The following is an 18,100-nucleotide window of genomic DNA, read 5'->3' as shown; positions in this document are numbered from 1 at the left end:
CCATTTTTATGAGTAATTAATGCTTCAATGTTGACAACATTAGGTAATCAAATTTTCATATACTTTAAGATTTAGTCTATGACTAAATTTAGTCTACTATTTTTCGATTAATCATTAAAATGAAAGTTAACCAACTATATTACTTAAATTATCATTTTCTATACATATTGAAATTTTAAAAATATTCAGTATAATTTAAAGCTATTTATAGATATTTAAAATTTGTTTAGTTTTATAAATAAATTGTTGATCAACATTTTTACAAATGTTTAAAAAGTATGTCAATCGGACAATTTAATGTACAATCATAAGTAGTTGCAATTTATACTTATAGCCTATAGGTATGGTTTTTATAAGCTTTTGAAGATCAAATTTTTATTTTTATTTTAGTTCACATCATTTTAGTTAATAGCACTTAAAATAATGTTTTAAATTATAATAAATTGGTTAGGTAATCTATGTTATAAACGATTACCAGTTACCTACCATAATATTGGTATAAAACGATAACCGGATATGTACCGCCTTTTTTTTTTCGGAAGCGGTTATAAGACATGTAGCTCAAAATCACATTATTCTTTCATTACTCGTAATTTGTCCATCTAATTTACAACAATATAAACCTGCTTATAATTATATAAAATTACAATAAACATTAAAGATAAGATGACAAACAAATTGTCATTTATTGGTACGAATCGTAGAAAACTTGGAATCATTACATCAAACGATCAAACGCTGAAATGATTGCAAACTGCTAGCTGTGAATTACACTAACAATCAAATCAGGTAATAATATTGAGTATAGAATTTAATCCAGATTAACGCCACAGCGATTGTTATGTTTGTGTTATATTTATATATATCTAACAATAAATATATTTGGTGTAGGTTTGGTTGCATATAGCTATTACGTAGGTATATGTAATAAAAATATAAAATTATAAAAGTTTTTACATTAAAAACGACTTTTAATCGAGTCAAAATATTAATAAGGGATTTTGATATTAACATTGATTTAGTTTCAGTTTTTACTCTGCCCCTTACTGAATAATATTATGTAATACGTTTGCCCCGCGGATGTAATGCGTTTTATTTGTTAGCGTGGTGTTAATAGACGACATTACAACATAGGTAATCGATACATAAATCAAAAACAAATACTATTTACTATGTAGGTATCATAGGCGTTTCAACTTAGGAGGAGAAAAATGTGCAAATGAAAGTGTAGCATCTGCATCTTCTACGCGATCAAATTACTTCCATCGCCATCACTAACCGATACAATAATAAATTAATATTATAATGTTATGATGTGAATGGTTTGATATGTACTGTTCTCTATTTACCTATATTATAGTATAATATATAAAACAGCGGTTTCCAAACTGTGCACGCACCACGATCACTTTCCAAGAGCACCATCGCGTAGATCACCTACGGCTCATAAAAAATATTTTAAAATGTATAGAATTTTTTTTTCGTTCTGTCATTCATGGTATTCACAAAAGAGCACCGAGGCTGAATTTGGTCGAAAAAGGGCATTGCGGAAAAAAATATGATATACCATCTATTATCACGAGAAACAGTTTTATCTACACTATGAATAAATAGGTAGTAGTTAGATAATAACACAGACAATATGTAAGGACTATTAATTATAAACTATTTAAAATTATACAAAAATATATAAAAATTATTCAATATGTAATGTATCGTTTATAAGATATTTAAATTTACAAATTATGAATCAAATAATTTTTTTATAAGTGTAAAAGGGATGAACAATTAAAAAAAAGATTAGTACCGGAATGGAGAATGACTTCTAAGAGAAGCAAAAGTATTGCATCTCCTCTTAATTCCTTTATACTGTCAGTACATGTACTGATAATACATATTAATAGCTATACATATTAATATTTTAGCTGCAAATCTCCTTTTCTCATGGAACTATAATATTATAATATAACTATACAATAATGTAATTTAGATTCGGTTCACTCATTGTTTATGTTTGGTATCACATACGCAATTTGCAGTACTATCCTGTTAGCACGATTTGATTGTAGACATCCGGTCAATAATAGGTCTTAAGGTCAATTTACTAGGTACGAAACATGATAATTGACTTCAAACATGAGATAAATATTCGCTGTAGTCTATAACACTTGAAAACTTATTGTTTGTTCTGAAGCCATTTTATAATAATGATAATAATATAATATGAATTATGATTAATCACTATTCACTTATATAAGTGTGCAATTTTATTACCTAAAGACTAAAAAATTAACCAAATATTAATCAAATAGATACTTTTAATGATACAAAATTGCTTGTTTAATGATTTATTTATTTTTCGTGGTTGTAATTTTAATATACATATAGTAAGTATAATAACTATATTTATTTTACGTGATAAAAATACTACAATTGAAGGGTCCAATGCAAGTAATGCAATAACCAGATTATTCCATTTTCATGAATTGTTCAGGAGAGATTAAAAACTGTTTTAATGAAAAAATTGTATTGTATAGAATTATTTTGCTTATACTATTTATTTATAAGTTAGTTATTGTATCATATATTCATATGATATATAATATTAACCTTAATAAAAGTTCCCTTAGCCTCAATAATAATTTAAAGTAAAGGAGTACTTGGTATTGTCTGGTTGTTGCTTAAAATATATTATGTTATTTAAAAGTTTATAAGTTCGAAAACTAATTAAAAATAAGGACTGAAAAAAGCTAAGTTTATTTATTTAGAATATCATTTTATAATATTTAAAAAATGTAATAAAATAATAAAAACCTAAACGAATCTAGTGTAATAAGTAATAATAGAGACAACTCCGGAGTGATCTGTTTGTTGAACTTAATTCGAAATCAGACAACTCTAAATTTACTCATATTTCGTTTATTAATAACGGAGAAGTATGTTTGTTGCACCGATTCTTGTATAATTATTTCGGTTCTAAACTTCCAACCAGTCTTTAAAACAATAAAATAAATATTCTGACTCCTGTTAATAACAGTATTAACCGTTCTTAAGAGGACTTCACACTCGCATATCGTGCTGTCTCCATTTTACATACTACATAGCAAATTTTTGTTAAGTGGAATCGATTTTATGCTGTTAACTTTAATGAGACAACTTACCTATTATCAAACTTTTTAAGGTTAATATTATGTAAGGCATCTCGTAAGCTTTTATAGATATTTTAATTTTTAAGGGTATTATGATATTTTAATATTTCACATAATTATAACTCATTTAAAAAATGTCATCCTCTAAAAATATATATTTTCTATTAACATAACCAATTGCTTATAAGGTGTTTTAATAATAATAGGTACATTAAATAAACCAACTATCTATATAATATTATGATGAGTTAGAGTTTTAATAGTGTTTATATAAATTACAATTTTAAAGATATTTATTTTTATAATGAATTTTAATTGCATAATCATTAGAAATAATAAGCATAATATTTAATAAAAATATTTTATTCATGCCATAAAAAATATAATTAATAATGTACTATTTATTTTCTCTCTTTGACTCGCGCGCAGATCTTTAAAATATTTTAAAACGATGGAGGTTGCTACTAGGTCTATAATATTGAAAACATTAAGTATTGAAATACTGAAAATTATACTGAAAACTATTGCTGTCACCGCCTGAGGTTACTACCTACTTATTTGACTGTAAGAAACTGTGAGTATAATTAAGTTTTTATTATTATTCATAAGTATTTTATAATGATTAGTTGGAAAAAACAACATTGTTGTTCCATTAATCATTATATCCATTTATCTTATACTACTTAGGTCTATGGTTAAGTATATCACAAGTGCAACAATGCAACCAGTGTGATTGCAGATAAATTTAATTGTTTTCAATTATGTCTATTATTTGGAACTAAAACTGTCAAATATATAAAACGAAAAGATGTATTTCAGCAGGGGCGGATAGGGCTATTTTAAATTACCTGGAATTAAATGTAAAGGCTCAATTTTTTTTTTATTTTGCTATTATAGTAATAATAAAAAATTGAATTAAAAAGAAACGTAAAAACCCAAAATGCGGACTATATAAATGTTTGTATTATATTATTATAGTTTTCGTTATCGGATTGTTTATTAAATGTATTAAACGTATAGATTAGGTATATCGATCTACATATTATAGCCTGCAGTACTTATATGGTCAGTATGCCTTTAACATCGATATCGACCATTTAATAGTTTAAAATTTAGTGTTGTAATTTGAAACCTTTGGTATGAAGTATGCTCCGATCATTTCAATGGATGTAGAGAGTTCGTTTCCTATGTTAAATATTCTGTCGGACAATAGAGTCAGTTTCACTTAAGGGAAATACACGGTAGTTAATTATTTTTTTAGTTCAAATTAAAACATGTTATAATGAATCAATGTATATGTCATAAGTATATAGTTAAATCAGCCGTTTTACAAAAAGGTGCCTAGGTATACAGACAATCAGTAAGAAATTTAATTTTTGTGCTATTTCACTATCCCCCTAGATATTTAGTTAAATGCCTATTTCAAGTTATGCAAATAATAAAAATGAAACATTTTGTAATATTTTACAAATTTATATATATTTTCTATTAATTATTTATTGATATTTCATAAAAAAAAAAACTATGCTTTATTAATTATTTATTAATATGTAAAACATGTAGGTATATGTAGGTATGTTTAATTTTGTGTCCATCGATACTATTGTTTTAAAACTTTTATCATAAATATATATAGGTAATTACTAATTAGATGTGATAGTATGAATATAAAAAATTAATAAAATGGTTATTTTTATAATATAATTACAAAGTTTTGTTAATTTTTAGTTATTATATTATGTTATTGTTTGGTGGCATTTGCTGGAAGTTGAACATTTTTTTAAAAACATTACTCACAACTCAATTTATTATATAGATAAGATTTCATATAACCAAGTACCTACGTTAATTTTCCAAGTTAAAAACAAATGGAACTTTTAATTTTATTTAATAAGAATATATAGTACTCACTACTCTTATATAGACATAGGGCCATTTCACATAAAACGGTTTCGTCCGTATGGTTTAAATCCGTACGATTTTTCAATCGTTGATATGACTGTATCACGATTTCACGGCGACCGAATGAAAAAAATTCGCCCACCATCCCGTGTGAAAGCCGCTATTAATATATGTTTATTGTTTACTGCCAAATAATATCCTTTCGGACGAAACCGTCTTGTGTGAAATTGCTCATAGGGTATATAAAATACTCGTAGGTACGATCACACCTAATAGTTTTTTTTTGTTGTACAAAATAGCAAAAAATAATTAATAGAAAATATTGTTGAATTTTTAAAATAATACAAAATGTTTCATTTTCATTATTTGCCTGACTTGAAATAGGCATTTAACTAAATGTTTAGGTGGATAGTGAAATTGCATAAAAATTAAATTCTTTGACTATATGACTATGCTATTGGTTTTTAATAAAAATTAGTTGTAATAATAAAGTGATGAATGTGTCAATACATAAGTTAGGTTGTTAAACCAACTAGGTATATAAAAACCACGAGATGGCACATTATCGTATCTTATCCACCGTCGTAAAAAAAATGATATAGCTTTGAAACTTAAGGGTTAGAAATTATAAACTTACGTACACATTTCGCGAGGTCCGCAATCCACTTGTGGTGGATTGCTTACTTGATAATATTATTATACTGCTCGAATAATCATTTGAGAGTCTCATGGGCAACGCCTAGCTTAATGGCTATAATATAACCTGACTAATCCACTGACTGATAAACTTAGATTCTGAATAATGATAGATCGAGGCTTGCAATTTACATAGTATTCTTTCATGCCAAAAATTAAATTTTCATTTTAAAGTGGCGCTTGTACAAGTTTTTTGAGATTCAAAATGGTCAGTGAAAATGTCTAAGTTTTGAATATCGTTTACTCGAATTTAAATAACAAATTAAACAAAGTTTGAATCATATTATAGAATTGGTATTTTTAACGGGCAACGAAGTGCACGGGGTCAGCTAGTATAATATAAATGGTATAAATTAAAATATATGTGTTTTTTATAATATTATGTTCTCGGTAAAAACTTAAATGATAAAGATTTAATAAACTCATATCGGGTTATCGTATTATATAATAGTATATTTTTACATTTGTTTCCTTAAATATATGGTTCTTTATCATGCGTGTATTTTTTTTTTGTTTTGCGCTTCATAATTTTAAATGCATCTCTGATTATACTTCTAATAGATCGTCAATTTAGTTAAAACTTAAAAATATTAGGATGATGGTTGTAAAGGCATCAATATAATACAGTATATGATATGATTCTCAACCATTTATTGCACGCACGGGGTAGTAGCAAATTCAGATCAAATATAATATTTGGAAGAAATATATAGCATCAGGTGAGGTATAAGTGTCTAGTAAATAATCGCAAATAATTGTATTTGCTTGTCATTTGGTTGCACGGCCATTAAATCTTCAACAAAGTATAATATGCCACTATATTCTCCTAGCCCGAACAGCCAGGTAGATAAGTGGGTTTATAGTCGGGATCCAATTTACCTTTTTTATACTCGAGACCCAACTTACCGCTTTCAAAATGTACACAAATTATCGCCGACCCAATTTATCTAGCCCCATCGGAACACACAACCAACACCAATACATTTCATACCTTCGTATTTCTTTATCTTGTTCACTCGTATTTTATGGTCGATGTGACTGTGTAACTAATAATTAGGTGACTACTAATTGATACATTTACAGAATAGTGACTATAGCTTATATTTTTATATTATAAATTATTATTCTATTCATTCTTATTTATTACCGTATTATTATTGCCTAGGTCAAAAAGAAAGCTACTATCGTGATCTACGTTTGTATGAATACATTTTATAACTTTACAGGTATGTACAACAAAATCGTAATTAAAATTACTGCAGTAGTTGACTAATAAGTAATAACTAATAAATGAAGTTTTCACTATCTAAAAACAGTTTACAAAAGTAGTAAAAGAACCATCAATGACAAGACGTTATAATTAATCTTTATTTAAATCGCTGATCTGTAGGTGCTACTTTCAATAATACTTATTAGTCTTAAAAAATATTTAAAAAAAAAAAAAATAATATTTTTATATTTTACGTTTTTTTACTTATAGCAAATTTGGAAAACTGATTTTCATTTTTTTATCGAATAACGAATAAAGTTATTACTTATTAGTTATTAGTATACTGTAGTATCTGTAATAAACATAACTGCTATAATTGTTCTATATTATATTAGATATAAACTTAATAGCTTACGTTTAGTAATAATAATTTATTAAATCGTTTAAAATCATTTGGTTTAAAGTTTTGTTTTTTAGTGATATAAAATATTTTTTTTGTTTCCGTTTTAATTACGTTTATCAATTTCAATGGTTTTGAATGTTATCATCGCGACGTTAATATACGTTATTATATAACGATTACAAAACACATTTAATTTAATTAATCTGAAAATGTAACTATACCTATCTAAGAAATAGTAAATACAATTAAATGTAATACCTATACAACATATTTTGTATCAATGGCATTTTAGTAGGCCTACATGAATGGGTATAATATGCATAATGCGTATAATATTATGTAGGTTACACCCATAGTAAATAATTATATATTTAGTTAATGTAAACAGTAAAATATACCGTCATTAAAGTAAACGTAGATTGTGAGCATGCAAGCTAGTGTGCGATAGTTTTATATTTTATACAACGCATAAAATAACTGAAAACGATTAGATTAAATTGTTATAATCATTAATCGGAATCAGCTATATACTTTTGTTTACGAACGACCTCTATTTGTAATCACAGAAAGCCTAAATCTACGATCACGCTAATGGCCAGCTGTTCACTCGAATACAGTAAGTTGGGCAATCCTGACATAGAATCCGGCGTCAGACGTTGTCTAGCAAGCATGCCACTTGTTTGATTTAATAGAAACAATATTCGTCTCTCCGCCGCTTACCCGAGTGTCAATATCTCTAATCGCTGTAGCTGCAGCTATACAGCATAATATCCGGTAAAATACTTTTTCTCATTCCATCTTTAAATTAATTAAACGACATCGTATCGAGTGTTTTTGTTTGAAATGTGTAACTTAAAATACACGCGGTACATTGATTTATGCGATTAACGAATTCCTATAGCCGCGATTGACGTTAGTCGACTTAAATTTATTATATACCCGTCCAATAATACACGCGTTACGTCAACAGACAATCGCAAATATTTGAAATTTTCCGATACCCCACCCGGCGGTAGGTGAAAATAACACTTAGACGGCTACACACGATGAATAGCGCAGATGCGTTGACCCGTTTAAGAACAAAAAATCGTTATTTTTCTCCATAACGCCGTGGACGGCGATCGTACGCAGATCGTTGTAATACGGCGATCCCACCTCGGCCGTTCAATTGGTACATATTTATTAAATATTATATATACAAACACGCACCCGTGAATAACACTCGACATATGGCCCTTGTACTCTAATAATAATATATATAACATATAATAATTATTATATCGAGGACGACGACCACTGCGCTCGGCGGTCACTCACACGCCGGTCCGCGTCATAAATATACGCGTATACCGCGATTTTCATACCGTAACCGCGGCGGCATCGGCAGTGGTCACCGTGGCCGTCATGCAGCAGGAACAACCGCAGCGGCGGTGGTCCGCCGTCTCGGCGATCGGCATCGGCGCCATCGCGCTGTTCCTGGCCGTCGTGTTGTTCGCCATCGTACAGAACTACTGTTGTTCGCCGCGAATCGACAAGGCCCTTTACCTGTCGCCGATGATACGCGACGGTCGGGTCCACGAGGCGCGCGCGAAATGCAAAGTGCACCTCCACAACCGCACGGCCGAAAGTTGCGCCGGTTACCTGACCGTGGACGAGGCGCACGGTTCCAACATGTTCTTCTGGTTCTTCCCGGCCGCCAACGGACAGCCGGACGCGCCCGTCGTGCTGTGGCTGCAGGGCGGACCGGGCGCCAGCAGCCTGTACTCGGTGTTCAACGAGCACGGCCCGTTCACGGTGAACGAGGCCGGCGATCTGCTGCCGCACAAGCACACGTGGACGGACACGCTGTCCGTGCTGTACGTGGACAACCCGGTGGGCACGGGGTACAGCTTCACCGGCGACGAGAAGGCTACAGCACCAACCAGACGGCCGTCGCCAGGAACATGTACGCCGCCCTGGTGCAGTTCTTTGAGCTGTACCCTGAGTACCGGCTCAACGATTTCTACGTGACCGGCGAGTCGTACGCGGGCAAGTACGTGCCGGCCGTGTCGTACGCCATCCACCAGAACAATCCCGGAGCTCAGGTCAAAATAAACCTCAAGGGACTGGCCATCGGCAACGGACTTATCGACCCCGTAAACCAGATGGTGTACAGCGAATATTTGTCCGAGCGAGGGCTCATCGACGGTACGTATCCATATACTGTTATTGTTTAGTCATAATATGTAGTATTTATCTAATTTAATAGATCCTACAGGTCCACCGCTCTTCACTTAGTCCCGAAAATCTGAATACGTACCCGCGCAGTGACGCGTATTTACGGTATGAACGCGTCACGGGTTAAAATAATAACATTTTCCAAAAAAATCATCTCTTTACTAATAAGCAAAGCAATGTTAATAAATTATTTTATAAACCATGAACCATAGATCAGTTTTATTTCATTGGTGATTCAATATAGTACAATACATAAGAACTTACATGATTCCAAATACTAAACATTTTTTAAAATGTGTATCCTCTTTCAAATGAATACGATATTATCACTTAAGACATTAATGTTTTATATTTACTGAACATACACGATGATTTGTATTTAACTAAATTAACAACAGTGTAGGTACCTACCTATTAGATTAGATATAAAATATAACAATTAACTTTAACAATTACAGTTTATGTGTTAAATCAAGTTCAATCTTTTGGCGGGTTTCAATAATGAATTAAATTGAATAGGTATCTCCCACGAATTTTCTTAAACAATATTTTACCCTAGTTTTTGACAGAACAATTATACTTGATGATTAAATAGGTGTCTACTTAATACAATATTACATCGTGATAAAGCGAAACCTCTAAATCCATTCTGAGTGACTGAGAGTTTGTACACCGTAGATAAGGGGATCCAGTTTGTAGTTTGTTTCCAAAATTAACGACGTCCACATATTGTTTGGGAGTGTACAGTATTCAGAGGTATCCATTAGAGGGGTGGTTCACTGTACTTACGTCTTATCAAATAACACTATGACTATGACTTATTCCGACGTGTATATACGATTATTAAGTGTACGTCGTACATAATAATATAATATTGTGTTAATTACATTTTTGCAGATTTCGACAAAGCGTTTGTGGAAACCATGGACGGCCAGGCTCGAGAGCTGATCGCCGCGGGCAACTACAGCGCCGCGTACGAAGCGATGTCCATGCCACTGTCGCTGTTTACCAAGTTTACCGGCCTGAAATACATCTACAACGTGATGTGGGAACACGACCCGATACCCTACAAGGACGGTCACTGGTTCCAGTACGTGCAGCGCACGCCGGTCCGGAAAGCCCTGCACGTGGGCCTGAACAAGTTTTCGGGGATGGACGAGGTGTTCGGCAGGATGAAAAACGACGTACCGTTGTCCGTGGCCCCGTGGCTCGCCGAGCTCCTGGACTCCGGCCTGTACCGAGTGCTCCTCTACTCCGGGCTGCTGGACGCTATCGTGCCGTACCAGGGAACGATGAAGGTGGCCAAAGCGCTCCGGTGGAGCGGTGCCGAGCAGTTCGCGAAAGCGAATAGTACGATCTGGACGGAGTCCGTACCCGACTGTCGGCTGCGGTGCAACGCCACCACGGCCGGTCACGCCACCACGTACGGACCGCTCACCGTGCTGCTGGTCAGGAACGCCGGTCACATGGTACCGCACGACCAACCGATGTGGGCGTACCGCATGATCGACCGGTTCACGTCCGGCAAATCGTTTGACTGAAAATATCCTATATACGATACGGCGCATCGTCGCCCTATATAATAATAATGTTCAAATTACGTTTTATATATATGGCTGCATTAACGATGTCGCCTCATCCTTCCCGAATATAGGTATTGTACCATATAATTCTAAATTTTTTTGTATACTATATATAGGTACCTGGTACCTACATTTTATGGCTGATAGCTCATATCACTATCAATTCTCATCGCGAAAATGTAAAGCGACAACATATTATATAATAATAATATATAAAGTTAAAGTTTCATTATAACCTATTTAAATTAACGTTTTCATTGAAGATATTTTGTCCATTTCACGAAACGAGTTTATCTTCATTTTTACATTAATAACTAAATATCTTATCTTATATTTTTATTGAAATATCAATTAATGTTAACGTAACGAAACGATGTACGTGCCATGTTCCAACATATTTCTCGTGTGTGTCATTAATGATAACTTATCATAATTTATTTTTATTTTATTTTAATAAAACAAAAAACTCCAAATGTTATTATAATTTTTATTTTAAGTTGTTTAAGTCTGTATGACTGTATGTAATATGAATACATATTCAATATGATAAGCACGTATTTGCTTAATTCTTTGTAATGCATTAATAAACTCTATAATCAAATCATAATATAATTAATTTTTTATTTAAATAGTATAACAAATAAAATCATACAATTTTATAATTTTTATGCTATGCTCTTGACTGATTAAAGAGTATTTTTGGTTTTATTGTTTATAATGGTTAAGTAAATTTATGTAAATTATCAGTGTAGGAATATGTAAGAAGGAAATACCTAACTACGAATTTAAATACAAGTGAGAATGTATTGTAATTTGCATTCTGCAGTGTACAAGAAAAGGCTGTAATTGGTTTACAGCTGTTATGCAGAATAAGGATGTAAGTATTCAAACATTTTAATTTAACAATACTGTTAACCAACTTATCAACTTAATTATTAAATTACACAAGTATATAACGTGATAGAAATTAGAAATGAAATTTTTCTGTAAATATCTTTCATATTAAATTCTTCAGAATAGTACATAATGAAACATACAATTTTATAATGCAATGTGTAAATGTAATATCTAATATGTAAACGAACAAAAAAATAATACGATACTTTTATAGTGTACAACGTTTAGTATTTTAATAATTATTTTGAAGTTTCATTACATAATAGTCGTCAGAAATGGTTAATATAATAAAACATACACAAATAACATCAATAAAATATAAAAATTCTTAGTGTAATAGTAATAATGTCTATTATATGTTCATATTCATACGTTTTATTAAAATTGATGACATGATAATATTCACGACGGTGGAAACGTTTGGAGACCTATTCTCGACGATTGTCCGTAAATATATACTTAAATATCTATTATGAAAAAAAAAATTAAAAACATGAGTAATTTTTTAAGTTCGCATAAGACTAAGCGCGCAGATGTGAACGGCGGTGTATGATTAATATAAACGGCTCAATTATTCGAAGCTACGTCACGGACCGAAAGCTCGAATACACTGGAGAAGGGGGGGGGGAGGAGTGCGATTTCGTCACTGAAATTCTCACATGTTGCCGTATACAAAATCGTCGATGCTACGTCGTTACCAGCAAACAATTCTCATCGAGCGCGTATACAATAAATCTATATTAATACACTCGGCGTACGGCTCGAGCGCCTAACCGGCAGACGTCGCACGAACGCATAATAATTTAACTAGTCGTCGGCAGGACCGGACACCCTTTTTTCAATGATATTGTTCGTTGCGTGTGCGTGTTTATTAATATTAACGTCATGATAAAAACGAACCTACGTAACATAACCCTCAGAGACCAGCGAGCGGAATAACGATACCACGCGGTAATATAGAATATAATATTATTATACTCGTACATCAGAGCGAACCCGACGGCGACTTGGCACGGTCACGTACACCTTAGGATTACCGGAATTTTTATACCGCGATATACCGCGTAACTGCAGTCGGTCGTCATGGATCGCGTACGTCAAACGCGCCGGCGGTCAGCCCGCACCTCGCGGCTCGCCGTCGCAGCCGTCGCGCTGCTGTTGGCCGCCTCTTGCTGCTGCGGCCGGTCGGCGGCGACCGACGCGGACCGCGACGACGGGGCGCTGTACCTGTCGCCCATGATACGCGACGGCCGAATTGACGAGGCGCGAGCCGCGTGCAAAGTGCACCTGCAGACGGACAACGGCGCAGTGGCGGCGGTGGACAGTTGCGCCGGTTACCTGACCGTGGACGAGGCGCACGATTCCAACTTGTTCTTTTGGTTCTTCCCGGCCGCGAACCGGACGGCCGGCGACGCACCGGTCGTGCTGTGGCTCCAGGGTGGGCCGGGCGCGCCTAGCCTGTACTCGGTGTTCAACGAGCACGGCCCGTTCGCCGTGGACGCGGTCGGCGGTCTGCTGCCGCGCCGGTACGCGTGGACGTCCACGCATTCAATGCTGTACGTGGACAACCCGGTGGGCGTGGGGTACAGCTTCACCGGCGACGAGGAAGGCTACAGCGGCAACCAGACGGCCGTGGCCAGGAACTTGTACGCCGCCCTGGTGCAGTTCTTCGCGCTGTTCCCCGAGTACCGGGACAACGAGTTCTACGCGGCCGGCGAGTCGTACGCGGGCAAGTACGTGCCGGCCGTGTCGTACGCCATCCACCAGAACAATCCCGGGGCCCAGGTCAAGATAAACCTCAAGGGACTGGCCATCGGCAACGGACTTATCGACCCCGTAAACCAGATGGTGTACAGTGATTTCTTGTTCCAGTACGGGCTCATCGACGGTACAGTATAATAATATTATGTTTTTATGGTCAAAAGCGGATCGGGAAAACAATAATTTTAACCCGGTAAATGTATAGGTAGTTTAATTGGTCCATATCGCGTGTTTCTATAATCGTCAAAACATCTAAAAATCCAAGTATACCAATATTCATCTGATAAGCTTTATTCGGTTTTTTTTTTTTTTTAAAGAATACCTTTTAGATTTTAAATTTTTATACAGTCAAGAAAAGTTTTCATAATTATCAATTTTCTCAGGTATTAAGATAATACCTATCTTTTTCTTATTGTTTTTAAGTATAACTTATTTTCTTGTATATTATAGTATTGGTATTGAGTACATCGTATAAAAATATAATACGAATTTTATCACTTAATTTGATTTACTTCACCAAACACGTTTTATTTTTATTATTTTTAACTTAAGTAGCTTAGTATATTGAAAACAATGGCAAAGTCAGCATTTTGTAATCAAATTTAGTTGTTGTTTTAATTTTATCGTTATTGTTATGGCATCTATACTGAATTAAATAAAGCGATTTTCAATTCAGTTATATAAACAAATTGTTGTGGTACAATAGAAATAATAGTTAATCGATATAATCTACTATAGGGTTCGAAAAATACACGAATCAACTTAACTTTTATTTTTTGACATTAAATATCAATAATAAACAGGAATTGTTTGTTTATTTGTTAACTGTTAAGTGCTACCTACAACTTCAAAAGTTGTATATGGCCATTGGCCATAAGGATCTACTTTTTTTATTTTTAAAACGTACATATTAAAAGATTCACTTTTAAAAAAGTTAGGTACCACTTCTGTTATCAGCCAGAGTTCCGCAATTGTAATTAATAATTATGTTAAAATTAAATATCTATACTCATTACTCATTTTCAAAGTGGCCATGAAGAATTATTTTATTTATCATTAATCATCAGATAGAAACTTAATGTAAACAATTTTCCACACTCAAACGTTATGATATGAAAATAAAAAATATTTATAATAACTATGCATAGATTCCTATCTTATTATAAGAGTATTATTAATGAAATATTTTTGAGTAGAGGCCCACTGGAAATTTTCCCGATGACTGTAATGACGAAGTAGAGCGCGCCTATTTTCTTAAAATCAAATGTTGCATAATATTATGTTTATATAATTTAAACGTAAATATGAGTATATTTTCAATATGACGTTAGGATTATTAATTTTTATATACATAAATGAGTATATACTTTAATAGTATTATTGTATTCAAGAAGAAAGCAGAATTCATTGTATTATTACGATTGCGTATTGTGTTCGTTTTATAACTTTATATGCAAACAATAAATGATTTTTAAATTGTTAATACATGACACATTACTATACTTTTTGAACAAATAAAATAAACTGTTTTTGAAATTCATTCGTTTTTCCAACAGTTAACATTTTTATAGAACGCGCATAATTTTAAAACGTAGTGCAACTGCAATAATAATACTATGTTATTGATTTATTCTCAAGGGAGCTATTCGTCTATATTCTACGCAGAAAACATAGGTGCTAACTTAGTTTTCTCATAAATTAATAATTATCATAATTTAAAGTCGTCGTTGGTATGCGATCTTCCGATGAGTCATAATCATCAAGTGTAATAACAACATAGGACATTTTGAGGCTACAAACGTTAAACTAATTGATCGCACTATTTGTACTATATAACTACGATACATTTTTCATAATCCCTAGGATATTGCGTCTACGTTGGACGTTACTTACCTACATAAAAATGGACTTACGCGTGCTTGTTTAAAGTTCAAATCATTTAAACTGTGGGGAAATTCAATATCTTGGAAGTTAAGATCACGAGTATTAAAACACTGAACTTATAAAACTGTTGAAAATGTAACGAGTGTCTTTTACTTAAAAATTATTATGCTTATACTAGCTGATTAAATGTGTTCGACATATATTTCCACTTACCTTCACACGTTCTACTTTTGATCAATTAATATTTTACTAATTTATTTAATTACATACAGGTAAAATCCACAATCAATGACATTTTCATTATAATATATAAGACATAAGACATAAGTATTGCACGTTGTTCAGACATTTTATCGGTGTTATCATACAGTTTAATAGTATATATTATTATACATAAAGTCGATGTCACATGTAATTTTTTTCAAAACGTTTCATAAACAGACACTTTACTCAATAAAGACGTATTAACGTCTACGCGCTTCGTATTTTTCCACAATATTATCATATTGTATAATGCACACATTACACAAAATACTTATCGATTATTCAAACGCATTTAAATCATGTCTCGAAATTATATCAGTTTCGTTTTTATATAATAATATTTTGATATATTATTTTAATATGCATAATGCGTATAATGTGTTTATATAATAATGTTCATATCGTTACAGAGGACGGCAAACGGTTGTTCAAAGAACAGGAGGACTTGGCCCGAGATCGAATCGCCTCGGGCGATTACAGGGCCGCGTACGACGCGATGACCAAGATGATGATCACCACTCCGTCGCTGTATCGGCAGCTGACCGGCATGCGGAACATCTACAACGTGGTGTGGAACAAGAACCCGATACCTTACGAGGGCGGCCTGTGGGACCGGTACGTGCAACGTCAGGGACGAGCTGCGTTGCACGTGGGCCGGCGCCCGTGGTCGACGGTGGACGTGGTCTACGACCGTTTGAAGTACGACATACCGCTGTCCGTGGCCCCGTGGCTCGCCGAGCTCCTGGACGCCGGCCGGTACCGCGTGCTCCTCTACTCCGGACAGTTGGACGCGATCGTGCCGTATCGCGGCACGGTGAACGTGGCCAGGGCGCTCCGGTGGACAGGAGCCGAGCAGTTTAGGAACGCGACGCGATCCATCTGGAGGCCCGACTGTTCTCCACAGTGCTCCGTCTCCGAAGTGGCCGGCTACGTGACCGCGTACGGCCCGCTCACCGTGCTGTTGGTCAGGAACGCCGGTCACATGGTACCGTACGACCAACCTGCTTGGGCCCTCGACATGATCGACCGATTTACATCTGGCAAACCGTTTCATTGAAACTCCGCAGGCCCGTGACGCATCCCCTTCCTACCATAAAATCAAACAAACAGTTACAATATTATATAGCTGTAGTATCGAATTTATACTTATATCCAAATAGTCATTAATCGTAACTATTGTTTTATGGATGTTTGACAATTTTTTTTTTGAAAATTTGTTTATAAATGCTATTCTTAATTTAAGATTTGCTGTAGTTTAAGATTTTCGTTGAGGCGAGACTGGCGCTCTCAAAAGTTCGCGATTGTACAGTTATAATCTATATATATATAGCCATTACTGGTGAAGATTTGGGCCGTCATCTAACAGTATGCAAGACTTTTGTGCGTGATAAACTTCTTTCGCTATTTCCAGAATATATTATAACAAAATATAAATCTAAGTTTGTATAATAATATAAATATATTATAAATTTAATGTAACCATGTAGGAGGATCATATCACATTCTCAAAATTGTGTAATGACAACATAGTGCATTAAAAAACTTTTTTATACACTTATTGTGTATTCAATTAACATATTTCACATGCTGTAAACATTTATGTATTATTATTACCATTTATTGTATAATGTTATATTACAGTACCTGTAAAAAATGCGTAAGTTATACCTATTTATGTATCAGACTCCAAGATATTTTTAATGAGTATCCTTATTACGTAATATTTAAAATTAAATTTAAATGTGAATTATAAATTATGAATTTATGTATAATAATATATATAGTGACCTCTGCAGGTGTCTAAACCACTCTACGTCCAAGTAAAACGTAATGAACGTTGCTCAGTATCACGTTTGAACTTAAAGAGTGGTGCGTCGAAGATAGACAGAGTGAACGTAGTTGTAGCGTATAAGTATTAAGTATAATAATTATTTGTTTATTTAATAAGCTAAAATAATAGTATAATAATTTATACTTGAAAAATTTTTGGACAGAGTGTAAGAACTCTACCCGAGATATTAGTTGAGCTTTAAGACTTGGGATCCGGACTTATATACAAGCGGTGGTATGAAGACGTGGCTCAACTACTCAACTAAGTCCAGTGTTTTGGGTGATCACACTAATTATTTTGATT

General features: G+C 33.6%; 1 pseudogene across 1 annotated transcript; it reads left to right on the top strand.

The window, feature by feature from the left end:
- The first annotated feature begins 7,958 nt into the window (after positions 1–7,958).
- LOC114124732 (venom serine carboxypeptidase-like) lies at positions 7,959–17,650 on the top strand (annotated as a pseudogene). The gene is made up of 2 exons (XR_007605341.1): positions 7,959–9,547; positions 16,377–17,650. The product of XR_007605341.1 is annotated as a venom serine carboxypeptidase-like (transcript).
- Positions 17,651–18,100: the final 450 nt, after the last annotated feature.

The sequence above is a fragment of the Aphis gossypii genome, chromosome 3 (genome assembly GCF_020184175.1).
Source record: "Aphis gossypii isolate Hap1 chromosome 3, ASM2018417v2, whole genome shotgun sequence".
In the NCBI taxonomy this organism is placed as follows: domain Eukaryota; kingdom Metazoa; phylum Arthropoda; class Insecta; order Hemiptera; family Aphididae; genus Aphis; species Aphis gossypii.
Note: the sequence above shows the minus strand (reverse complement) of the source record. Positions and strands in the feature narration are given on the sequence as shown.